The sequence below is a fragment of the Lissotriton vulgaris genome, chromosome 7, assembly GCF_964263255.1.
Source record: "Lissotriton vulgaris chromosome 7, aLisVul1.2, whole genome shotgun sequence".
NCBI lineage: Eukaryota > Metazoa > Chordata > Amphibia > Caudata > Salamandridae > Lissotriton > Lissotriton vulgaris.
The window spans coordinates 1,205,137,780-1,205,164,634 of NC_141695.1; the positions used below are offsets into that span (position 1 = coordinate 1,205,137,780).

The 26,855-nt window shown below is 46.6% G+C and overlaps 1 protein-coding gene across 6 annotated transcripts in view; it reads right to left on the bottom strand.

Annotated features, from left to right (window-relative positions):
• Positions 1-26,855, bottom strand: part of LOC147703187 (uncharacterized) — a 901,849-nt gene that overhangs the window by 608,250 nt on the left and 266,744 nt on the right. The window lies entirely within an intron of this gene.

A 26,855-nucleotide genomic window follows, 5' to 3' on the forward strand; every position in this document is an offset into this window, starting at 1 on the left:
CACAATTGTCTGGCAACAGCTGCACTGTTAACCAGAGCATAAAAAGCATGTTGATAAAACCTTATCAAGAGCACAATGATAACCGCAATCTCCATTGCTTCAAGGTAATATCAATTTGTACTTCTAGATCTGCTGCTTCTGGAGCTCTTCCTCCCCCTTTGTCTGGTGGGGGTGGGTGATACATGGTCGGTATGGTGATGGACTGACCACAGTGAACGAACCTGCGGCTAGATCATGTCTCTACTAAAGACTTTACTGAAGGAAAGTAACTTGTACCTCTGATAGAGAGATCTAGGCGCAGATTCCTTACCTTTGAATGGATACACAAGTAATACAATACCCGGAGACCCGGACGAAGTACTGCAGAAAAGCTTCAGACCAATAACTACTGCAGGACCGAACGGCCAAAAAGGCCCTCCTTGCGGACCTGGATGTCAAGGCTTTAATGCTTGGCAAAAGTGTGCAGAGATACCGGAGATGCCCAAGTGGCCGCCTGGCAGAGGTCACAAACCGAGACACCACGCTGATGAGAAGTGGTGGCTGCATTTGCTCTGGTCGAATGGGCCTTTAAGAGGTTGTTTCTTTGCCAAGGCATAACATTTTATGCAGAGGATGACCCACCGTGAAATGGTCCTCTTGCACGGTGCACCCCTTCTTTGCTCCAATGTACCCTACAAAAAGTTGGTGGTCCACCCGGAACTCTTTAGTGCGGTCAAGGTAGAACGGCAATGCTCTACTTGGGACCAGGAGGTGGAGACACTCCTCCTCCTTGGAAGGATGTGGAGGTACATAGAAGGTGGGCAGGGTTTCAGACTGTCCTAGAAGCAAAGGTGTTACTACCTTAGGCAGAAAAGGAGCCCTAGTGCTACGCACTACTTTGTCCGGAAAGGCGGGCAGGTAAGGAGGCTGAGATGACAGGACCTGCAGTTCACTCACCCTCCAGGCAGAACTTATTGCCACTAAAAAGGCTGTTTTGATAGTGAGCAGCCAGAGGGGGAGGTTTCCCAGTCGCTCAAACGGTGCACACATCAAGAAGGTGAGAACTAAATAAAGGTACCCCTGGGGTATAATGAAAGGTGAAGGGGGAGACAAATGGACAACCCCTTCAATAATTTCTGTACAAAAGGTGATTTAAAAAGAGATGGCTGATCGGGCAACAGAAGAAAGGCAGACCGGGCCGAAAGGTAGCCCTTCAGAGTGTCCACAGCAGAGCCTTGCTTGGCCAAAGAGAGAACAACAAAATTACTACCTGAGAGGGAAGCAGACAAGGGGTCAACAGCCCGTTCTGTACAGTATTTACAAAATCTTTGCTATCAGCAGGCGTATACCGACTTTGTGGAGAGATGCCTGGCTGTCAGAATAACTTCACAGACTTTGGGAGGACGGGCAAAAGCAGTCTGCTGTCGCCGCTCAATCTCCATGCAAGGAAGCGGAGAGGTGCCAACGGAAGTCCCTCCTATAGGAAGCTGGCTCTGTATATACTATATCAAAATGAGGTATAGTGTGCAAAGAGTCCAGTGGAACCCCAAAGGTAGGCAGGGGTAAAAGTAGATAGCACCTTACTCTCTATTTGTAGTAGTGTGGGAAAGCAGTAAGGTTTTATCAGAGGGTAGTGTTCAGCACTTGTTGTACACACTCAATTAGCAAATGTCACACACTCGAAGACTGAACTCACAACAATTTTGTTTGTATAAAAATACTAAGCTATTTTACTTCTACAACCAAGCCTGGCACAGTTAAGGAAAATAAATTATTTGCAAAATCTAATGCAATGTTTTACAATTGAATGCAGGTTCAATTGCAATTGATTGAAAAACAAGTAAGTCAATATGCTGAAATTACTGTTCGGATAACTTTTCAAATTATTTTTTCTACTCCGTGTGATATGCCTAGATAGCACACTGGGACATTTCCAAGAGGAAAGGGAAGTAAAATCAGTTGCACAGTTGTAGTTTTTCAGGTTTTCATACAAAGCAACTCCACACTTGGCACATTTTTCAAGGACAAACAGTCAGTGTATTCCTATGGAGAGAAATTAAGTTAAAAGGTAATTACTCAGTCTTTGGGGTTGATTTCCTGGGGTTAGAACAAGGGTGGCCCCAGGGTCCAGGATGCATTCTCAAAGCACACTCAGCAGCACTAGTGCAGCAAGGTGCAGAGTACTGAGGCCCCAGGTTATCCATTGGGGGCTAGAGGGCCTCCGGTTGGTGGCTGCTAAGGAGCCGGCCACACGGTTGTGGGAGCAAAGCTCCTGGTGTTAGGCTCAGGGCAAAGGGGGATCGGAGTTAGCACCCAAAGTACACCCGCATCAGCACAGGAGCGGCTGGGTGCAGGGTGCGATTTTGGCATCGGGTGCAGGGTGCTGTTTTGGCATCGGGTGCCCTGTGATTTCGAAGGGGATTCTCCAGTTTCAACAAAGACTGCAGGCTCGGGGAATAAGATCTTCTGGAGGAGACAACCGGTTGGAGAAGTTAGTTGGGATGCCTGAGACTGCTAGGACACCGTCGGTTGATCCACCCAAGGCCGTGAGACTTCAGGTGCAGGGGCACCCTTAGGAGTCACGTTTTCTTTCTAGCTGCGGTAGCGGTCGATTGGATCCTCCAGAAAGAGGCTGCAGGTTTCGCAAAGAGTCTAGGCAGGTCAGAGATCACCAGATCTCTGGTCAGGATCGCCACGGAGACCTCCTTCTGGTGTTAGGCCACTCAAACTCTTGCCCTGGGCGACAAATGCAGAGTGCTGCAGACTCGCGGATTTGGCAAGAGCCAGAGTCTGTGGATGAGCAAATCTGGTGCTCAGGGAAGACAGTCTTTTCTGTGGAAAGCAGGGCAGGTCCTATTCGTTCTTGAGGTTGCTGGCTGCAGGACACACAGATTCTGCTTCTGCAGGTTCGAGTTGGGGACAGGCCGGTAGGGCTGGGGCCAAGTCATGGGTGACCTCAGCTTCGGCACAGCTCTTCGGTCCTTCTTGGTCGGTTCTCGTCTGAGGCAAGGTTCGGGTGGCCCTTAAATACTAGGTTTTGGGGTTTTGTAAGTAAGTAAAGGTTGGGAGCAATGGGTCCCTTCCTTGGGGTGGGTACACCCCCTATTATGCCACCCTCCAGTGGGAGGGGGGCATATGTCTCACTCTGGTCGGCTGGAACCCCACACCTGCACGATGGCAGGGGTGGAGTTGTGCTTCACCTCGCCTCCCCCACCTGAGGGGTGGGGTTGTCAAAGGTGGGCAGACCTCCCTTCCTCACTGCCGATTTTCCAGCCAAAAGTGGGGGTCAGAACCGGTAGGGGCCAGTTATGGAAGCAGCAAAGGGCCTGGGGGACCTCACAAATGTGGCATGCCTATGAAGCTTCCACTCTGTGAGCCCTGCCTATCCTGGGGAGGAGGCTTGGCACATCATCCCAGGATGAGCATTGTTTCAGACCCCCCGAGAGGAGCAGGGTCTCGATCCAAGGGTCCAGAAACATGTCTGTTGGATGCAACTGGTGAGCAGCCATTCAGCCTGGACACTAGTGTGAGGTCGTTTTTCAGGGGGCATATCTAAGATGTATTTGTGTGCATTTTTCATTAAATCCCACACTGGCATCTGTGTGGGTTTAATGTGCTGAGAAGTTTGATAACAAACTTCCCAGTTTTCAGTAAAGCCATTATGGTACTGTGGAGTTCGTAATGACAAACTCCTGCACCTGTACCCTCTCCAGTGGTATAGTGCACCCACCTAGAGAGGTGGCTGACCTATACCAGGGCAGTGGGCTGTAGGCATGGCACACAGGGATGTGTGCCACGTCGACTCATCACAATCTTCTGCACCAAAAACGCAGCCTGCAAAGGCAGTGTGTCAAAAGGTACAGGGACTCGTAGGGTGGCACTATAAGTGCAACAGCCCTTAGAGGCCTTCCCTGGCCACAGTGCCCTTGATACCTGTGGTACCATTTACAAGGGACTGGACCAGGTGCCCTGTAGAATGCTGGTCAAGGTCTCGTTAAAGGGCAGCAAGGGTTCCAAGGTGGAGACACCAGGCTACAGGACCTCAGTCAAGAAGTCAGTCTTGACTGACACCCTAGTCAGCTGTAGGTCCAAGACCTCCGCAGCCCCACGCACCACCATTGCAAAAGTCACCACCTCCTCCACAGTCAGGTTGGGGGTAGACTGCATGCCAGAATCTGGAGAGGTGTACAGGCTTCCAACATCACCCAGGTACTCATACCAGTCCACGTCTTGATTTGGTTGCAGGATTTCTAAGGGATCCTGCTGCCCCTCCCAATCATCCATCCCTAAACCTTCTAAATAGGGCAGGGTGCACAGCATGGACCCATACAGCTCAGTGGGGCTCAGTGGTCCTCGGTGGATGCCCACTGTGACGCTCTGTCATATGGAATGAAAATTGGGGAGGTGGCGCCAACAACGCAGAGGGTCGAGACGTTGAACATGGTGCCGGGGAAGGTCCGAGTGGTACAACCGGCACTGGTTCTGATCCAGGAACGGATCCAAGAGGAGGCGCCGGGGTGAAGCTGGAGGGGCGGAATCCACTGGATCTGAGCCTGCGGGTCCCGAAAGTGCACCGGCAGGGTCAGGTCGCCCAAATCTGGCGCACATGGAGTAATAAAATTCTTTTAACTGGGCAGGGGTCACTCCAGGTACTGGAAAGGGTGGGAAACGCTGAGCAGACTCAGGCACCCACTCTGCGGAGCAGGGCCTCGAAAGCAGAGACTCTTCCGTCTTGTCGCGTGATACACAGGGAAAAGTCGAAGCACGCTTTGACTTCTTGTGGTCCTTCTTACCGGACCGACATGACTTCGACTAGGAGGAGGAAGACTTTAACCTCCTGGAGAGGTGCTCGGACTTTCCTCACAACAGATATTGCACAGCATGAACACAGATCTTTTTACTAGACATACCTACACACCAAAAGGACAAAAAAAAAAAAAAAGATCTGTCAAAAAGTGACAGGGGGTAGCTCTCTTTAACAGATCTGCACTGGCTGGTGCAGAAAGACAAGAACTTACGATAGCGTGCCGGGGTGGTGCCTGTATAGACTATGCGGACATCATGACTACTCCGATGACTAAGACGGCACGCGGCTTTGACTGACGCCACCTATCGGCACGCAGGGGGTACTGCTAGCAAAAATCTTCCGGATCCAGCCGGACGCTTGGAAGTTAAAAGTATGGAATCTGCGGCTACATGAACAATTTACCTTTGGTAAAGATGCATCTGTAACAAACAGGTTATAGATTCCTTATCTTAGAATTACCCCCATGCGTCATACTGGATCTGGAAAGATTTTTCATCAGCAGTACCTCTGCCCATTGAAGGTGGTGTCAATCGGCTCCGCGTCCGCCGTTGGCGTTTTGTCGCCGGGATGACATCGCCATAGCTACTTGGCGTCTTGTAGCCGGGATGACGTCGCCGTAGCTACTTAGACGCCGTCCTCTTGCGCCGACAGATCTGTACACAACTTTCCGCACCATAAACGCAGAGCCATGCAAGACACTGACTCTGGTGCACAAAACTAGGGCCCTGAAAGGATGTCCCTAACCCCAGCAATAAAATCGCAGAATGGAGGATGGGTGGGACGGTAAGGAATCTATAACCAACTAGGTTTCTTACAGATATATTGTTGCCAAAGGAAAGTAACTTGTTCATCTGAAAGGAACAGTTATAGATGCCTTACCTTAGAAGAGATACCCCCGCAATTCCAACCCCGGAGGTGGGTCTGCGTAGCAAGTTCACACCAGAAAGTCCTGGAGAACAGAACAGCCAAAGAAGCAGTCTCTCCGGACTTGCCTGTAGAGGCAGTAGTGTCTCGTAAACGTGTGCAGCAACGTCCACGTAGCTGCCTGACAAGTTCATTTAGAGCAACTCCTTCTCCCAAAGCAGAAGTGGCTGCCGTCGCCCTGGTGGAATGGGCGTGCAGCCCCACTGGAGGCTCCTTTGCTAGAGAATAGCATGATTTGATACAAAAAACAACCCATTTGGAGATAGTCCGCTTGTCTACGGCCTGACCTTTCTTGGCGCCCACGTAGCCAACTAAGAGCTGGTCATCCACCTAGAACTGTTTGGTGCGATCTAAATAAAAAGAAAGCACATTTTGGGTCAGGACGGTGGAGCCTCTCTTCCTCTTTCGAAGGAAGCTGAGAAAGAAAGAAGGTATGGAAAGTGATGGTTTGCTCAATGTGAAAGGAGGCGACAACCTTGGGAAGGAAGGATGGACGAGTCCTGAGGACAACTTTGTCCAGATGTACAGACAGAAACTGAGTCTTAAATGAATGGGCCTGGCACTTACTCACTCTTCTGGCAGATGTGAGGGCCACCAGAAATGCAGTCTTAAGAGTTAAAAGCCTCAAAGTCAGTTGTGAAGCGGCTCAAAGGGAGTGTACATTAAGTAGGTCAAGACCAGATTCCAGTCCCACTGAGGCATAACAAAGGAAATGGGAGGAAAGAGATGTTATGCATTTTAAGAACCGATTTACAACCAGGGACTCGAAGAGAGGGCTGATCAGGAAGCCAAAAAAAAGGCAGATATGGCCAAAAGATAGCCCTTTATAGTGCCCAGGGCAGAGCCCTGCAAGGCCAAAGAGAAAAGGAACAAGAGAACCTCAGTAAGGGGGGCAGAAAGGGGAGCAACAGCCTTTGCTGTACACCATGCCACAAATGTGTTCCACCAGCAGGCGTATACCGTCTTAGTGGAGGGACGCCTGGCTGCCAAGATGACATCACAAACTTCGAGAGGCAGGTCAAATGACGTCATCTGCCACCGCTCAATATCCACCCAAGGAGGTGGAGCCTGGACAAGTTCGGATGGAGGACCGTCCCCTGCTGCTGCGACAGATCCTCCCGAAGAGGCAGACAGATTGGAAGATCGATGGCCATGTTGAGCAGCTCGGGATACCAGACTCTTCTTGCCCAATACGGAGCTACCAATATGACGTGGGGCCCGGTCACGCTTGATCTTCAGCACTCTGGGCAGAAGTAGTATAGGTGGAAAGACGTACAAGAGAACGCAACTCCACTTGCGACAAGAAGCGTCGCCTAGCGAGTGCAGGCTTGAAAATTTCAACGCATAGAATTGCTGACATTGCACGTTTTCTTGGGTGGCGAATAGATCCAACCAAGGCTCTCCGCACTGTTGAAAGAGACCTTGCACAATCTCAGAGTGAAGACTCCATTCGTGATCCATCATGCACCTGCGGCGGAGTTCGTCCGCCCTGGTGTTCAGGGAACCTGCCAGGTGTTGAACCACCAGGGATATGCTCCGACGTTCCAGCCATGTCCAGAGGCGAAGGGCCTCGGACATATGGTCCACGACTACCTGCCCTGTTTGTTGCAGTACCACATGGCAGTGGTGTCGTCCCTGAACACCTGCACTACTCTTCCCCGGACAGAGGAAAGGAATGACTTCAGTGCGAGACGAATTGCCCGGAGCTCCAGAAGGTTGATGTTGATCCCAGACTCCGCCGGAGACCAGAGGCCTCTGATCTCCACCTCGCACAAGTGGCAGCCCCATCCCAGAAGGGATGTGTTTGTCACCACTGTGTGCTCTGGTTGGGGAAGAGAGAGGGATCTGCTATTCACCCAATCCTGGTTTGTGAGTCACCACTGCAGTTGTCGCGCGGTGCCCTCCGATATCTGGACGCATTCAGACAGATTCCCCTGACGCTGCGCCCACGAACTCCAGGTCCTACTGAAGAGCCCACATATGCCACCTGGCATGATCGACTAGCAGGATGCAGGAGCCCATGGAGGACCAGCAACCTAGGGGTCATCTCGGGAGAGGAGCTGAAAGATCGGCATCATAGCACGAATATCATGGACTCACAATAGGTCCCTGTCCTGGGGTGGGCAACACCCCCTAACCTGGTCCTCTCCTGTGGGAGGGGTGCAGGAGCCTAGCTGAGTGGGTAGGGCTCACCATCCTCAAGATAGCGGTAGCCCGAGATCGTGCTTCACCTCGCCTCCTGCACCCGAGGGGATGAGTTGGCACAGGCTGGCACAACCCCTTTACTGATGCTGGGTTTCCCGCCAGAGTGGGGGTCCGAACCGGTGGGGGCCAGTTGCTGAGTGCAGTGCCCAGAAATGGACCTGCGTACTGAAGGGGTACAGGGCTCATGCACATGTACCCCCACCACTGTAATAGGGCACCCAGCTAGAGGGGTGACTGAGGTCTGCAGGGCAGTGATTTGTGGGCATGGCACACATATGTGTGCCATATCGACTCTTCGTTTTGTTCTGGACCCAGATACTCTGCCTGCAAAGGCAGTGTGTGTGTGTGTGTCAGGGCACAGGGCCTCTGAGGGTGGCACACTAAGTGCCACAGACCTTATGGGCCTTCTCTGGTCACAGTGTCCTGGGTATCTAGGGTACCATTTACCAGGGACTGACATGTAGCCAGAGCTCCCAATTGGGTTTAGGTTTCAATGCAATTTTAGGGAAGGAACACAGGCCATAGGCACCTCATTGGCAGGAGCCCAGGGCACACTCAGTCAAAGTACATCAGCAATTCAGCAAAAAGTGGGGTATACCATGGAAGGAAGATTGCACTTTCTCACACAACCTCCACCACCCCAAATGAAAGATGATGACTAACCTTGCCCTATTGTCTAAGTGGAAGAATCTGGAAAGTCCATCTGCATTGGCAGTCCCAGGTCTTTGTTCCACTTTAAAGTCCATTCCTGTAGGGAGATGAACCAACTTGGTAGTTTGTTTCTCTTTTTTCATTTACATTAGCCATCTGAGAGGTCTGTGGTCAGTTTGAACAAGGAAGTGAGGACCAAACATGTATGGCCTCAACTTCTTGAGGGACCAACCCACAGCAAAGGGCCTCACTCTCAATGGCACTCCAACGCTGCTCTCTGGGGAGAAGCCTTCTGCTTATAAAAGCAACAGGTTGGTCTTGGCCTTCATCATTGGTCTGGGATAGGACCACTCCCATCCCTAGTTCAGAGGCATCAGTCTGCACTATGAACTGCGTGGCATAATCTATTGCTTTTAGAATTGGTGCTTAGCACATTGCGGTTAACCTTCTTGGGCATTTTCTTGGAGGTGAGTTCTGTGAGGGAAGTCACAATGGACAAATATCCCTTCACAAACCTCCTGTAGCATCCAGTCAAGCCAAGAAATGCCCTGACTTGGGTCTGGGTTGTTGGAGCTGCCCAGTCCAGGATGGCCTGGATCTTGGGTTGTACCTGGGCTCCACCAAAGTGGCCCAAGTACACCACAGTGACCTGCCCTATCTGGCATTTGGATGCCTTGATAGTTAGGCCTGCAGATTGCAGAGCTTTCAAAACCTTCCCAAGGTGGATAAGGTGATCTGCCAGGTGGTACTGAACACAGAAATCTCATCAAGATAAGCTGCACTAAAAGGCTCCAACCCAGCAAGGACTTGATTCACCAACCTCTTCAATGTGCCAGGGGCATTCTTTAAACCAAAGGGCATCACAGTGAACTGATAGTGCCCATTAGTTGTGGAGAATGCTGTTTTCTCTTTTGCTCCTCGGGCCATGTCAATCTGCCAGTACCCTGCAATTAAGTCAAAGGTTCTTGGAAATTTGATGCCCCCAATTTGTCTATCAACTCATCTGCTCTTGGGATACAGTGAGCATCTGTCTTGGCAACAGAGTTCAGCCCTCTATAGTCCACACAAAACCTAAGTTCGCTCTTTCCACCCTGTGGATGAGGCTTGGGGACCAGGACCACTGGGCTGGCCCAGGGGCTCTCAGAGGGTTCAATAACCCCTAACAACAGCATCTTACAGACTTAAGCTTTGATGCTTTCCTTGACCTGGTATGACTGTTAATGGATCTTGTTCTTGACAGGAAAACGGTCACCAGTGTCCACATCATGGGTACACCAATTTGTCAGACCAGGGGTCAGGGAAAAGAGACTAGCATATTGTTGCAATACTGGCTTGCAGTCAGTCTGCTGTTGGGCAGAGAGGGTGTCTGAAAAAACAACTCCTATTGACCCATCTTTTGGGCTGTAGGAGAGGAGGTCAGGGAGAGGTTCACTCTCTGCTTCTTGTTCCTCATCAGTCACCATCAGCATGGTGATGTCAACCCTGTCATTGTAGAGCTTAAGGCGGTTCACATGGATAATCATTTTGGGTGTCCTGCTTGTGCCAAGGTCAACTAAGTAGGTGACCTCACTCTTTTTCTCTAGGATAGTGTTAGGGCCACTCCATCTTATCCTGTAGTGCCCTTGGTGCCACTGGCTCCAAAACGCACACCTGTTGCCCAGGTTGAAATTTACCCAGTGCAGCTTTTTGGTCATACCAGTGCTTCTGAAGCTCCTGGATGGCCTCAAGATTCTTGGATACCTGTTCCATGTACTCAGCCATTCTGGACCTTAGGCCAAGCATAGTCCACAATGTCTTGCTTGGGTTCTTGAAGAGGCCTCTCCCAACCCTCCTTCACAAGACAGAGTGGTCCGCTCACATGATGACCAAACAGAATTTTAAAGGGGGAAAACACTACTCCCTTCTGTGGCACTTTCCTGTAAGCGAAAAGCAGGCCTGGGCCCAGGAGTTCAACCTGGTAAGGGTCAAGCTCCATAGGATCAGTTCACTCTGGGGCGTCCAAGTCCTCTCCCTGGGGAGAGGGGTCCGGAGTGGTTTGCTGTACAGAAGCTGGTTCCCAGTCTTCTTACATTTTCTCTTGGTGGGTTGGGCCATACTTTCAGGTTCCAATCCAACTTTTTCACCCTTCCTCTTGCTCTGTGCTCTTGTTTGCACACACACCAACTCAGGGATACTCAGCAAGGCTGCATGGGTTTTCAATTCAACCTCAGCCCAGGCTGAGGCTTCCAGGTCATCGCCAAGCAGACATGCAGCTGGTAATCTTTGAGACCACTACCTGCCAGTAACCTCTCTCCCCTCTCCCCTCCCCATTCTCCCCAGCCTAATGTCACCATAGCCATTGGATGATAAGTGGTAACACGGTAAGCATTGGTAAATGGGTAAGTGCTCAAAATCAAATATTGCTCAGGGGAAACCAGTGCGTCTCTAACCATAGTAACAATGCACCTGTATCCCTGAGAGCTTCTATCCTAGTTCCATTAACCCAGGGGTATTGTAAATACTTCTTTAAGTTGGGTGGCCACACAGCTACAGTGGCAAACTCCACTTCCCCTTCTGAAACTAGAACTGCTTCAGTGTGCATCCTGATTTTCTCTGGGCACACTGTTGATCCCATCTGTAGACTTGCCACCCCAGGTGTAGCTGTACTGGTTGCCTTAGGGACCTTCTTGTGGGGGCAAAATGTATCTACAGTTAAGTGTCCCAACTTTTTACAGTTGTTACAATAGGCCTGGTTAGTATCACAGTTCTTCCCCCTATAGGGCTGAGGCACATAGGGAGTATTTTGGGACCCACCACCCTGTACAGGTTTTAGGGCCCTTTAGAAGACTCAGACATTTTATCTTGGGTATTGTCACAACCTTTCCCCTGGGAAGGTTGCGTAACCACCTTCTTCTGGTCACACCCAGTGGTTGTCCTGGTCACCCTAGTCTTGACCCAGTGGTATTTGTATTTATTTTATTTGTAAAGCGCTAACATTCATCCTAAAAGGACATCACGGCGCTAAAGAAGAATTACAAGTGATTTAACGGCAACACTTTGGAAATTATTGATCTGGGCTGGGGAAAAGGAATGTTTTTAGTTGTTTCCTAAAAGAAAGGAAACAGTCAGTTGTTCTGAGTTTGTGGGGTAACTCGTTCCATTTTGTTGCGGCAATGGAACGAGTCTGGAATGGTCTGCCTTCTTTCCCAATTCTTGGGGAGAAATTAGACCTAGGTCTACCAAATGCTGATGTAACTTCATTTGTGCAATTACTTAGTATATGTTCCTTCATAACCAAATTGTAAAGTCTAGTAAAATCATGCACATTGTGTCCAGTTAACCAACCATCCAGTGTCTTTACTGACTAGTCTACAACATCAATTAAGGACTGGGTCTGGGATTTGTGAGCCCCCCTGAATCTAATTCTATACTCCTCGGTGGAGAGTCCAAATCCCTCAATCAGACTCTTCTTCATACGGTCATAGGACCCTGCATCTGGCCCAGAGAGGGTCAGAAGCCTGTCTCTGCATTTACCAGAGAACAGTTCCCACAGGAGTGCCCCCCAGAGAGGTTTCTTCACCTTTCTCATGTCACAAGCCCTCGCAAAGGCTGTGAACCATATGGTGATGTCATCACCCTCTTGAAATTTAGGGACAATCCCTTTGGGGATTTTAGGATCCTATGACTGTTCTTTATCCTTATTATTTTGATTGCTGCCAGCATTGATGGGTGTTAAACCCATCTCTTTTCTTTCTCTAGAGCCAGGAGTCTGGACTCTAGTTCCTATCTTTGGCCAGCTTAGCTAAAAAGCTGTCCTCATTAGTGATATTCCCAATGTCCTCATTGAAACCTAAGCCACAGACACCCGTGTGGTTTCTAGGTCTCCAGGGTTTAATGCTTGGAGTTAAGGGTATGGGAGCCCTTTCCTCCCTAGAGATTATTGGAGGGGGGCATTATCCTCCTCCTCCCTTTCCTCCTCTGACTGGTCATCACCATTCTCAGGGGGGTGGTCCTTGGCATACTCAGCCAGGAGCTCCTGGAGCCCTTGTTTGTTTGGATGAAGGCCCATCGGTATAGTTTTCAGTTTGCATATGGACCTAAACTCCTTGAAAGACAAGGGTAAGTAAGGTGCGAGGTCGAGCTCCTCATCCAGGTCCTGCATGGTATTATTTTTACTGGGGTCTTTTGAGACAGTCAAACCAAACCGTTCTAACCCTCTACCCTTCACTATAGTGACTTATTTTTCTAAAACTCTAAAGGGACTTAAGCAAAGACCTGACCAGACTTAGTAGTTTGGAAAAACAATGACAATTTAAAAAAATCTGAATTCTAAAAGCAATTTCAAGAGTTCTGTCGTGTGATCAGATGGTAACCAAGTAGTGAAACAAATGCAAGTTTGTATCCCACCGCTGATCCACCAATGTAAGTAAGTGGCTCTCTATATACTGCACCAAAGTAAGTTACAGTGTGCATAAAGTTCACAGTCCCCAGAGGTTTGGCAGAGGTTAAAGTTAGATATAACCTTACTCTCTAAAGTGGTAGCTTGGTCTAGCAGTAAGACAGTATCAAAGGACAGTGTAAAGCACTTGTTCTACACAATCAGTCAGCAAATGGTCTCACACACAAGAACTAAACTCAAGGCCAATTGTTTTGTGTATAATTATATATACACAGTGACCTTCAGGCGAGCTAGAACCATGGGCAGCCATTTAGATAAAGCAACACCGGAATTGAAATCCAAAATTCCATGGCTTCGCCCAACCAACGGTTTCTTTAAATGCTCCAGTTGTAGGGCGTGTAAGTTTGGGGTCACTACCACCCAGTACTACACCCCATTCAGTAAAGTTGCCAAAAACATCCATGGCAACTACAACTGCAAGACTGATCATGCTGTTTACGTTCTGACGTGCACCTGTGGGCTTAGATATGTTGGAAGCACTAAGCTCCAGGTGCACGCCCGAATTTCACAGCATCTCAGGGCCATTTTGCATAGTGACCCAGCGTACCCTGTCGCCCGTCACTTTAAACGAATGCACAACAAAGACCTTAGTTGTTTAAGCTACTTCGTGATAGGGGCAGTTCCTTTATCTAGAAGAGGAGGAGATCGTGAGGTCCAACTTAGAAAATTGGAGTCTAAATATATATTGGAGCTCGATAGCCGTTGGCCTAATGGGCTCAACAATATTGAGGAGATGCATCACTTTCTATAAAATCATTGGACCTTGCCAGCCTCTGATTCCACCTTCATCTGTGTTCTGATTGAGGGATCTTCTAGTTAGGTTCCCTATTAGAAGTCCCATATATATGTCCCTTATTCTGCTATTACAACTGGTGAAACTCACATCGACCTTCACCCATAGGGACATCCATGCACTTTACTTGGCAACTTTTAGGCACTAGGCATCGCTATATATACACAATTTTCATACATTCTTATTCACATATCACGTACTATATTTCGATAAAAATGTATTATCTTTTAAATGTACAGTGATTTTTACCATTTCGTGAATACCATGTATAGAATTTTGATATTGATATTATTTTGATCTTGGGCTTAGTGTTGCACAGGAAAGAGCGTATGTATATATTGAATGACACAGATTAGTACTTTGTAAATAATTATGAGAGGGCTCTTTAGTTGGGTGTGTATATATAGTTTTTCAGTTGGGTGTGTATATATACAGTTATTGACATTTATGTTGCTTTATTTTGCTTTATACAAACACATAGGATTCTAGTAATCCATTGCAATATTCACTTGTTATAAAATGGGCTAGGTTTGTGGGGTGGTGGGTTTATAGGTGGGGATGTGTATAGATATGTATATACATGAATTAGAAATCTTTTTATACATATTGTAATTTTTAGCTTCCTGTTAGAATGGTCCTTCTTGTTCTATTTTGACCTTTCAAATAGAAATATGAGTAACTAGGATGATGAATTTTTGTATTTAAACATTGATAACTGATGCCTAATTATTAATAACTGTTTCAGTGGTAGTTCCATATGTTTCCCGCTAAAATCTTGCACTTTATTAGAATTTTATCATCACTTATGCACTTTTAGGCACATGCACTTTACTATTTTTGCTGCTAAAGGTATTAGATTGCTTATTTGCACATATGAAAGACATTTCTTTTCTTAAATGAAATTCAACAGGAAAGGATTGTACCTTGGTAGATTTGCATATAATTGATTATGTATTGATGATTTCCTGGATTTAACCAGTGATAATTTCTTGTATGTCTATTCAGCAATGGCAACCATATATCAGCGGTAGTGCATTTTCACTGTTTATTATTCACCACAAGATCATGGTGGGCGTCACCAGGGGGTGGCGCCTAAATCACTGCATACACCTATAAAAAGAGCATAATTGATTGTAAACATGTTGCAGCGTGACCAAGGGCTTTCCGCCCGAAACGCGTCGCTGGTTCTGTTTTAAATCTGCAATAAAAATTACCATCTTGCTGAATTGTTGGTCCGTCCCTCTTCCTTGCTGGCGTGGAGGCAGTGTCTGCGAGCGCAGAGCAGGCTGGGGAGGAGCCTTTCTTCATATATATATATATATATATATATATATATATATATATATATATATATATATATATATATATATATATATATATATATATATATATATATATATATATATATATATATATATATAGTTTTATTTTAGAACCACAGGTAGGTATAAAAATACTTTCTCAGAATGAGATGCTACAGTTGAATACTTTTAATAGCAATAGACTTCAATGCAATAGAAACAGTTGTTACAATATGCAACACAAGTTAAACACAATTATAACATTGAGCTCAATGGGAATTTTAAGTAAAATGCAATATCAGTTACTTTACGTATGTTTTTCTTACTCAGGGCTGGATCCTGGATTCAGCCCTGATGCATCTCCTGTAAACAGTTGCAAGAAATAGTTTTTGTTACAGTCTATTTTTAAGGAATATTTGTAGGTTTTGAAAATCGACACTTAGAAAAATTGTTGGTCAAAACAATGCTCATGTTATCCTATGGGAGGAAATCAGGTTATCGGAAAAACACAGTTGAAATTGCTTTTGAGGGACAGTGCTGGGCACAAAGATGTGCAAAACTTGACACTTAAAAGAATTTCCAAGTGAAACCCAGCCAATTTTACCCTGTGGAGAAAGGAAAATGTTACTTACCAGTATGCATCTGTTCTTGGCATGTAGAGCTGCAGATTCTGACACTGTGCATTAGATCACCACCTGGTGTTGGGCTTGGATGATTGCATGTTGTCTTGTAAGAAGTCTTTGTAGTCACAAGATAGGTGACTCCTCCCTAGGACAATAGTGCGCATGGGCATCGGCTACATCCTTAGATTGTTTTTCGCCATGATGGGAAATGATGGAGTTTGTAGAAAGAAGAAAGGATATCCATGCTTGTATATCCAATTAAGATAGAACTGGAACAAATACAGGTCCCGGGGGTGGCGGGAGGGCGTTTAAGAATCTGCAGCTCTACATGCAAAGAACAGATGCATACTGGTAAGTAGCATTTTCCTTTCGAGGCAAATGAGCTGCAGATTCTACACTTTGCATCGATTGTGCAGCAGTGTCTCCCCTAGCGGTGGTCACCTGTATCTGTTGCAGTAGTTTGAAAGAGTTTTTAGAACAGTTTGGCCTACTCCAGCTTGCTGCTTGGCTTGCACATCAACACAATAGTGAAGGTGTGTGTTGTAGACTATGTTGCGGCCTTGCAGATGTCTTCTAGGTGAATGTTCCCTAAGAACGCCATGGAGGCTACTAGTTTGCGTGTGGAGTGCGCCCTAGGAGGAACTTTTAATGTAAGTTTTGCATTTTGATAGCGTATTTGTATACATTTTACAATCCACCTTGCAATTCCAGCTTTAGAGATGGGGTTGCGCCTTTATGTGGTGGAGAGAAAGCTACAAACAATTGCTTTGTTTTTGGAAAGGATTTGGTTCCATCTATATAATCGAGGAAATCTCTTTTAACATCTAGTGTGTGTAGATCTCCTTCTGCTACAGAGTCTGGGTTTTGGAAAAACACCGGTAACCCTACAAATTGGTTTAAATGAAACGGAGTAATGACTTTCGGAAGAAATTTAGGATTTGTTCAGAGACAACACTTTATTACGGTTGAATTGTAAGAATGGTTCTTGTATAGTGTAAGCTTGAATCTCACTTACTCTCCTAAGAGGTAATAGCTACTAGAAAAGCTGTTTTCCGTGTGAGGAATTGCAGTTCACATTTGTGTAGAGGTTCAAAAGGTGGTCCCATGATCCTTGTAAGAACCATGTTTAGGTTCCACACTGGAGGGGGTGGTGACTGGGAGGAATGATTCTTTTTAATCCTTCCATAAATGCTTTAATAGCAGGCACAAATAGAGACAAATGTGGTCTATTTTGTAAATATGATGCAATTGCTGCGAGATGTAGGCGTATAGATGAATATGCCAAGTTACATCTTTGTAAATGTAGAAGGTAACAAATGATATTTTCGATGGAAGCATCTAGGAGATCAATTTGATTATTATTGCAGTAAATGGCAAATATTTTCCATTTAGCAGCATAGCAAGCTCTAGTAGTAGGTCTCCTGGCTTCTTTAATGATATTCATACAGTCTTTTGGTAGCGTATGATAACCAAACTCCAAGACCTCAGGAGCCAGATCGCCAGATTCAGTTGACTTGGTTCTGGATGTCTGATGTCTCCATGGTTCTGCATTAGAAGGGATGGTGTCAGACGTAGCTTTTGGTGTGGAACTAGGGATAGTTCGAGCAGAGTTGTATACCACGGTTGGCGTGCCCATAAGGGAGCTACTAAAATCAGTTTGAGCGACTGTTGTCGTAGATTGCGCATGGTTAGTGGTATTAGTGGTAGTGGCGGAAAAGCGTATGCAAATCTGCCTGACCAGTTCATCCATATCGCATTGCCCTTGACCAGCTGGTGTGAAAACCTGGCGGCAAAGGTTGGGCATTTTGCGGTTTCGTGGGTGGCGAACAGACCTATGTCTGGATGACCCCACTTGTGGAAGAATGGTTGAAAAACTTGCGGATGTAGTTCCCATTCGTGAATTTGTTGTGTCTCTCGACTTAACAGATCTGCTATCTGATTGTTAACTCCTGGAAGGTGTTCTGCTAACAGATATATGTTTTGTGGAATGGCCCATCTCCAAATGTTCTGTGCAAGCTGGGACAGCTGTAGAGAGTGTGTCCTCCGTTTTTGTATATAGTAAATAGCTGTCATGTTATCCGTCCGAATTAAGACAGCTTTGTTTTGTACTTATACTTGGAATGTTTTGAGTGCTAAGAATATTGCTAGCAGCTCTAGGTGATTGATATGGAACTTTTTTGTTAATTGTTCCATTGCCCTTGAGTTGTATAATGTAGGAGATGGGCTCCCCAACTTGTGAGAGATGTGCCTTTGTGGAACAGGTTCGAGGAACGGCCGCCCTTTTGTCAAGTTTTTGGTGTTCCACCACTGCAGAGAGCGATTTGTGCGGCTGTCTACCAACAACAGGTCCGTTAGTTGTCCTTGAGCCTGATTCCACTGTTGTGCTAGACATTACTGTAACGGACACATTTGCAGTCTTGCATATGGTACAATGAAGATTCAAGATGCCATCATGCCTATTAGACTCATGAAAACTCTGGCTGGGAGAGAGTGTTGATGTTGAAACTTTGTGACTAAGGCTTGAATGCTCTATATCCTTGCTGGACTGGGATAAGCTAGAGCTGTAGACTTGTATTGTAGCCCCTAAATATTGATGTACATGAGAGGGCTGTAGGTGCGACTTGGTGTAGTTGATTGTGAACCCTAAGTCATGCAATGTTTGAATTGTCTGATGTGTGTGTTTGACACACTGATTGAATGACTTGGCCTTTATGAGCCAATCATCTAGATAAGGGAAGACGTGTATCTGTTGTCTTCTGAGATGTGCTGCTACTACTGCTAGACACTTTGTGAACACTCTTGGTGCAGTTGTTACCCCAAATGGAAGGACTTTGAATTGATAATGCTGTCCTTCCAGTACAAATCTTAGATACTTCCTGTGAGAAGGATGCATAGGAATGTGGAAGTAGGCGTCTTTTAGATCTAGTGTTGTAAGGAAGTCACCTTGTTGCAGTAATGGGAGCACTTGTTGTAAAGTGATCATATGAATATGATCTGAGTGTATATAGTGATTGAGGGCCCTGAGGTCGAGAATCGGTCTTAGTAGAATCCCGTCCTTTTTGGGTATTAGAAAATACAGCGAGTAAACCCCTGTTCCTTGATGTTGTAAAGGAACTATTTCTATTGCGTCCTTTTAAAGAAGTGATAGGACTTCTTGATTGAGCATCGTAAGACGGTCTGCTGACATTGGACGCTGCCTGGGTGGTATGTGTGGAGTGGTAGCTGTAAGTTCAAGGCAGTAGCCATACTGGATAATTTGTCTTACCCACCTGTCTGTTGTGATGGAATTGCAGACAGGTAGGAACTGTGTTAGTCTCCCCCCCACAGGAGTGGAGTGCTGTTGGGGGAGCAGAGGGAAGTCACTGTTTTGTGGTGGAAGGTTTGATTATTGTTCATACCTCGACCTCTTCCTTTAGTGTTGTTGCCTCTATAGCCTCCGCTAAAATATACTTTCATGGAGGATGCCTGTGTATTGGATTTAAAGGAAGCTGTATTGTCTGCTCCAGTTTGTTTGGAGCCTCGCCGCAGAAGGAGCGACGAAAGGAGCATCCAGCTTGTTTGGATTGCAAAGCTCCTATAGATTTGGCTGTATCTATCTTTTTTCATTTTCTCAAGTGCTGTGTCTACCTCTGGTCCCAACAATTGATGTTGGTTGAATGGCTGATTTAAGATGGTAGTTTGCACTTCCTGCTTAAATCCTGAAATGCGTAGCCACGCATGACGTCCAAGTAGGACACTAGTGTTTACAGCTCTAGATGCAGTGTCTGCTACATCAAGTTCACAACTTTATTGAGGCATTTGAAATTAACTTGCCTTCTTGTATAAGGTTGTTTGCCTGCGCCTTATATTGGTCAGGCAAATGTTGTAGTAATTTTTCTAACTGATCATAATGAGCCCTGTCATATCTTGCAAGGAGGGCTTGCGTGTTAGCTATCCGCCATGTATTAGTAGCTTGTGCAGCTATTCTTTTGCCTGAAGCATCTATCACCTTAGATTCTTTATCAGGGGGTGGTGCTTCACCTGATGTCTGTGAGTTTGCTCTTTTTCGAGCATTTGAAACAACTAGGGAATCTAGGGTAGCTGTCCTTTAATGTAGGCTGGATCACCAGGAGCAGGCCTGTACTTTTTATCAATTCTAGGGTTTAGGATCCTAGCACGTACAGGATCTTTAAATACCTCTGGAGCATGTTTGATGACCCCTTTGATCATAGGAAGAATTTAAACAGACCTTTGTGATTGTTCAAACGTATCTAATAAATAAAAAATCTTCCTTTGGCTCCTCTAAATGCATGGTGACCCCATGATAAATGTCAGCCCTATTCACCAAGTGCCCAAAAACAATATTGTATTCTGGGGGAGAAGTTTTTGATGGATATGACTGTGGGTCAGGAATATCTGGCCCATCTTGTGGGTTTGGGTACTCCTAATCTGGATCATCAACAGGGTAGGGAACAGGCTCATCTGGGTCTACCCCTCCCCCTATGCTATACTTATAATTTTGAGGTATATGTGGTGAAGAATGAGGAGGAGAGTGTTAAGGAGAATTGTGAGGTGAATTGTTAGGAGGAACAGGAGATAAAGGAGAAGGAAGTATAGGAGAAGGGTGCATAGGAGATGTGACAGTCCTTCTTGACAGTCACTGCAGGTGTAGGTGATGTGTCTAATTTCCTCTTCCTGTGTGGTGTAGTGGATACATGACCTGTCTTTGGGTCAAAGTAGATCTTTTGTAGAGGATCAGGTTGGAAAAGTTCTTCTCCTTGCGGAACCTTTGCCTGTGCCGATTCTTTCGGGTCCGGTCGTGGTTGCTGCTGGTCTTTAGCCTTAGAAGTTGTATCCGTGTCCTTTGGCCTAGTCTTTGGCACCAAAGGTGTTGCTTTTGGAGTCAAAGGCTGTTTCGAGGGCTTGAGCGCCTCGGAATCAGGCCTTGTAGGTTTCGGTACCGAAGATATTGACTTCGAGTAGTCAGATGCTGGCTTCATAATTTTGTCTTTAGAAGTAGACTGTTTCGGAGACAAGACTTCTTTTGGTTTCGATGCCGAGCGAGCTGGTGGGATCGGCACGTGCGGCTTGCTCGGTAAGGAGCTACCGGAAGGCTTGAGTATTGTCTTCAGAGCCGGCTCGATGGTGGGGTTTCCGAAGTGTGTTTTCGGTCGCGACTGGGCCCCGGAGGCGGAGTGTTGACCTTTGCTTTTGATTTGGGTGGGGTGGTTATGGGGGGAGGGCAGTAGTACACATGAGCTGACGCGAAGGTATGGAGTCATCTGAGTCGTCTGCCTCTGATATGATTTGGAGATCGTCTTAATCTTCTTCGGGAACGAGCGGAACTTCGTCGAAGATATTCAGCGGTTCAGGGGCCGATCTCAGCATGTCGTGTCGACGGGCCCTCCAATCTCGAATGGTTTACATGGATCGAAAGGACGCACAGGATGTGCAGCTGGATTCGTCTAGTTCTGGCGATAAGCACAGGTTACACACCTCGTGGTGGTCACTGTGTGGGAACTTTGCTCCACAGTTTGGGCATATTTTGAATGGCGTCCTTCCATGAGGTGAAGTACTTGAAAAGTAGATTTCGAACCGCTGTGGAAAAGTTTCATCCGAACCCAGTGGCGGAAAAAAAACAATCCAGGGATGGAGCTGATGCCCATGCGCACTATCGTCCAAGGGAGGAGTCATTTATCTCGTGACTACAAAGACTTCTTCCAAGAAGACAACAACATGCAATCATGCGAGCCCAACACCAGGTGGTGATCTAATGCACAGTGTAAGATCTGCAGCTCATATGCCTCGAACATCAAGTTATCGGTCTTTGGATAAGAACTCGACTGGCAGAGTTAAGGTTCTGGGGTAAGACTTAGGAGTCTCCCAGGGTCAGGTAGGTACAGTGGTTACACCCTCAGCAGCAGAGGGGCAGCCGGGTGCAGAGTGAGCAGGCCCAATGTTCGCCTATGGCGGGCAGGGGGCCTTTGGTTGGTGGCTGCTAGCAGGCAGACCACGCGGCTATGGGAGCTGAGCTCCGGGACACTTACACAGGGCAAGTGGGGAAGTAGAATAGGACAGATGCTTTACTTCCAGTGGCACTCTGGCGGTTGGGTGCAGGGTGATTTTGGGCATTCAGGCGCCCAATGTTTTTCAATGGGAAAGCTGCACAACGAACCAAGGCTGCAAGCTCGGGGACGGAGTTTATTCAGGTGCGACCATCACTTCGAGAGGTAAGTTGGGAAGCTGTAGGTTAGGTAGCCACCAAGAAGTTGGGCACTGGGGGTCGTGGGAGCATCGTGTGCAGGGGTGTCTTCAGGTGTCGGGAAACTTACCCTCAGCAGGTCGCGATTGGAGGGGTCCCTGGTTGTGAGGCTGCAGGCGTCGTCAGAGTGCTGGATTCATGGTCACTGTTCCCAGGGGGACGTCCTCGTGGTCTTGGTTCACTCAGGCACAGGCCGGGCTCAGCGGGTGCAGAGTGTGCTGGATTCGCGGTTCCTGGCTGGCACCAGGGATTGTTGCTGTTTGAGCAGAACTACTGCTCGTGGGAATCCCAGTCTTTAGAAGAGCAAGGAAGTCCGTTCCTCCGGTGTTTGAGGTTGCTGACCACAGGAGACGCTGGGATTTAGCAGGAGCAGATTCAAGGGTCGACAGGCCTGTAGGGCTGGGGCCAAGTCAGTTGGAGTCGTCCTCTTTGTTACCAGCTGCATGGCAGGTCTTGTTTTGGAATCGGGATCTGAGGAATTAAGGTTCAGGGTGCTCCTAAATACTAAATGTAGGGGCGTTACAGGTATGGGAAGGTCAGGGACCAATGGGTACCTTCCCTGGGGTGAGTAAAACCCCCTATCCTGCCACTCCATTATGTGGGGGGCAGGAGCCGGTCTATGATTGGGTAGGGTTCCCCATCCTCAAGATGGCGAGAGCCGGCAGTTGCACTTCACCTCGCCTCCCCCACCTGAAGGGTGGGGTTGGCAGAGGCTGGTACACCCCCTTTCCTCACTTAGGTTTTCCCGCCTGTCTCGCCACCAGAGTGGGGGTCAGAACCGGTGGGGGCCAGTTGCTGAGTACAGCAAGTGGCCTGGAGAAGCTCACAAAGGTGTCATGCCTTTGAAGCTCTCCCTGCCCATCCTGGGGCGGTGGCCTAACAACTCGCCCCAGGATGTGCATTGTTGCAGGCCCACAAGAGCGGATGGCTCTCTACCCAGGGGTACAGCAACACATCTGCTGGGTGGCAGCCTAGGCAGCCTTTCAGTCAGAACACAGGTTGTGGGTTAGTTTCAGGGGGCAGCTCTAAGTTGCCCTCTGTTGTGCATTGTACAATAAATCCCGCACTGGCATCAGTGTGGATTTAATGTGCTGAGAAGTTTGATACCAAACTTCTCAGTCTTCAGTGCAGCCATCATGGTGCTGTGGAGTTCATGATGACTACCTCCCAGCAGCATATACTCTTAATGGCAGCACTGCACTTACAGTGCCCAGGAATGGACCTGGGTACTGTAGGAGGAGTCAACACTAGTATTCTCCTCAGACACGCATGGTTACGAATCTTTGGTTATAAACCAGAAATAAAGCAAATGATACGAAATGCTCCTTACTACAAGTAACATCTTTTTGGCCCTCAAGTGGATGAATCACTTGGAAAAATGAAGAAAGATGCAGAAATTCCAAAATCTATAGGAGCACTACAGTCACCCTCTAACAGAGGTTCCTTTGGCAGCTCATTTTATAGGGAGGCTCCAAAAATATTTCCACAGATGCCAACACATCTTCCTATAAACCATTAAAACAATCCTCCCCCTCTAGAGGATTGTAGAAAGGCAGTTACAGAGGGAACAAGTTTAGAGGTAGAGGTACTTAAACATGTACCTTTCCATCTCCAAACAGTGACTTCATAACTATTCCCCCCGATCATCATACACCTGTCGGTAGTAGAGGTTATCCATTTCTTCCCATTTGGCAATCAATAACATCAGATAAAAGGGTGTTGGGCATTATCAAACATGGTTATTGCCTGGATCTCGAAAGCATTCATCCCAATATTCCACCTCACATTCACAAACTCTCTGGAGCACCAAATACTACCCAAACAAGAAGTTCAAGCTCTTCTAACAAATGAAGCTATAGAACCAGTTCCAATACAACATTAAGGGTCAGGCATTTACTCAATGTGTGTCTGAATCTCCACCCACCCCCCCCCTCTCCAAAAAAAAGGACAGTTCTCTTTGACCAATATTTGATCTCCGACCACTAAATTTATACATATCAGAACACATCCATATTATCACACTTCAACAAATGCTTCCCTTCTTACAACAAAACAACTGCCAGCACTAGACGTAAAGGATGTGTACTTTCACATCCCTATTCACCCAGCACATCACAAATAGCTCATATTTGTGGTAGCAGGAAAACATTATCAATTCAAAGTGCTCCTGTAGGAAGTGGCTCTTTATAAACTATACCACGGTGAGGTATAGTGTGCACAGTCCAGTGGAATCCCAAAGGTAGGGAGCAGTAAAGTTGGATAGCACCTCACTCTATTTGTGGTAGTGTGGTCGGGCAGTATCAGAGGACAGTGTTAAGCATTTGTTGCACACACGCAGTCAGCAAATGAATTCACACTCCACGACTGATCTTCAGACTAATTGTTTTAGTATAAAAATGATTCTTTTAGTTATTTTACTTTCTAGAATAAAGCAAGCTTGGCACAGGTAAGTGATAAGTATTTTGCAGTAAACATACATTGTAATACAGTTTGGATTTGTACTAGTAAATGCACTTTGTTTTGACTTGCAGTATGGTTTCAGAGAAATGTAATACTTAGTAAATACAGTGCATAGACTTGAATGGGTTTTTCAGTAAAATTACAGGCAAGTTACTTTTGAGATTATGTTCCTACTCAGAGTAGTATACCTGGATACTACTCTGGGACATTTCCTGTAAAGAGGCAAGTAAAATCGTTTTTGTTAGTCAGTGCAATTTTAAAGAATTTCTTTAGGTTTTCAAACTCCACACTTAAAATCTTTTCCAAGAAAAACAGCCAATGTTATCCTATAGAGGAAAGGAAAATGCTACTTACCAGTATGCATCTGTTCTTGGCATGTAGAGCTGCAGAGATGTACACTATGCATTAGATCGCCACCTGGTGTTGGGCTTGGATGATTGCAGGTTGTAGTCTTCTTGGAAGAAGTCTTTGTAGTCACGAGATAGGGGACTCTTTCCTTGGACAATACTGCGCATGGGCATCGGCTCCATCCTTAGATTGTTTTTCGCCATGATGGGAAATGATTGAGTTAGTAAAAGTAAAGAAAAAAGGATGTCCATGCATGTGCATCCAAGTAAGATGAAAAATTGGAACGGAAACAAGTCCCGGGGAGGCGGGAGGGCGTGTACAACTCTGCAGCTCTACATGCCAAGAACAGATGCATAATGGTAAGTAGCATTTTCCGTTTGAGGCATATGAGCTGCAGATTGTACACTATGCATAGACTGTGCAGCAGTGTCTCCCTTAGGGGTGGTCACCTGTATCCGTTGTAGTAGTTTGAAAGAGTTGTAAGGACAGCCTGGCCTACTGCAGCTTGGTGATTGGTTTGCACATCAACACAATAGTGTTTCGTGAAGGTGTGTGGTGTAGACCATGTTGCTGCCTTGCATATGTCCTCTAGGGGTAGGTTTTCTAAGAAAACCATAGAGGCTCCTAGTTTGCGAGTGGAGTGCGCTCTAGGAGGAACTGTTAATGTATGTTTAGCTTTAATATAGCATATTTGTATACACTTTACAATCCACCTTGCAATCCCACCTTTCGAGATGGGGTTGCCTTTGTGGGGAGGAGAGAAAGATACAAACAGGTGTTTTGTCTTTCGAAAGGATTTAGTTCTATCTATGTAGTATAAAAGAGCCATGTTAACATCTAATGTGTGTAAAGCCCTTTCCGCTACAGAGTCTGGGTTTTGGAAGAACACAGGTAACTCTACGGATTGATTTATGTGAAAGGGAGTGATGACCTTTGGAAGAAATTTTGGATTAGATATAAGAACCACTTTGTTAGGATGTATTTGAAAAAATGGTTCTTGTATAGTGAAAGCTTGCATCTCACTCACTCTTCTGAGAGAGGTAATGGCAACAAGGAAAGCTGTTTTCCATGTTAGGAATTGCAGTTCACATTTATGTAGAGGCTCGAAAGGGGGCCCCATGAGTCTTGTAAGGACAAGATTTAGGTTCCACACAGGAGAAGATGGCAATCTGGGTGGGATTATTCTTTTTAATCCTTCCATGAATACTTTGATTGCAAGTACTCTGTAGAGAGACAGATGCTACCTGTTTTGTAAATAGGCTGCAATTGCTGCTAGGTGCACGCGTATGGAAGAATATGCCAAATTAGACCTTTGTAAATGTAAAAGGTAGCAAATGATATTCTGGATGGAAGCATCCAGGGGATCAGTTTGGTTATTGTTGCAATAGATGGCAAATCTTTTCCATTTAGCAGCATAACACGTTCTGGTAGTAGGTCTCCTAGCCTCTTTAATGATGTTCATACAGTCTGGTGGTAGGTTTAGATAACCAAACTAAGAGTTCAGGAGCCAGATCGACAAATTCAGTTGGTTTGGGTCTGGGTGTTTGATTTCTCCATGGTTCTGTGTTAACAGGGAGGGTGTGAGCTATAGCTTTTGATGTGGAACTAGAGAGCGATCTAGTAGTGTGGTGAACCACGGTTGGCGTGCCCATGTGGGAGCTACTAGGATCAATGTGAGAGACTGTTGTCTGAGCTTGCGCACCACTAATGGAATTAGTGGGAGAGGCGTAAAAGCGCACGCAAATCTGCCTGACCAGTTCATCCATATCGCATTGCCTTCGGACAGTGGGTGTGGAAACCTGGCGGCGAAGGCTGGGCATTTTGCATTTTCATGGGTGGCAAACAGATCTATGTGTGGTGCCCCCCACCTTGGAAGAATGGTTGAATAACTTGCGGATGTAGTTCCCATTCATGAATCTGTTGTGACTGCCGACTTAACAGATCTGGTATCTGATTGTGAACTCCTGGAAGGTGTTCCGCTAACAGATGTATGTTTTGAGGAATGGCCCATCTCCAAATGTTCTGTGCAAGCTGGGAGAGTTGTAGAGGGTGTGCCCCCCCTGTTTTTGTATATAGTACATGGAT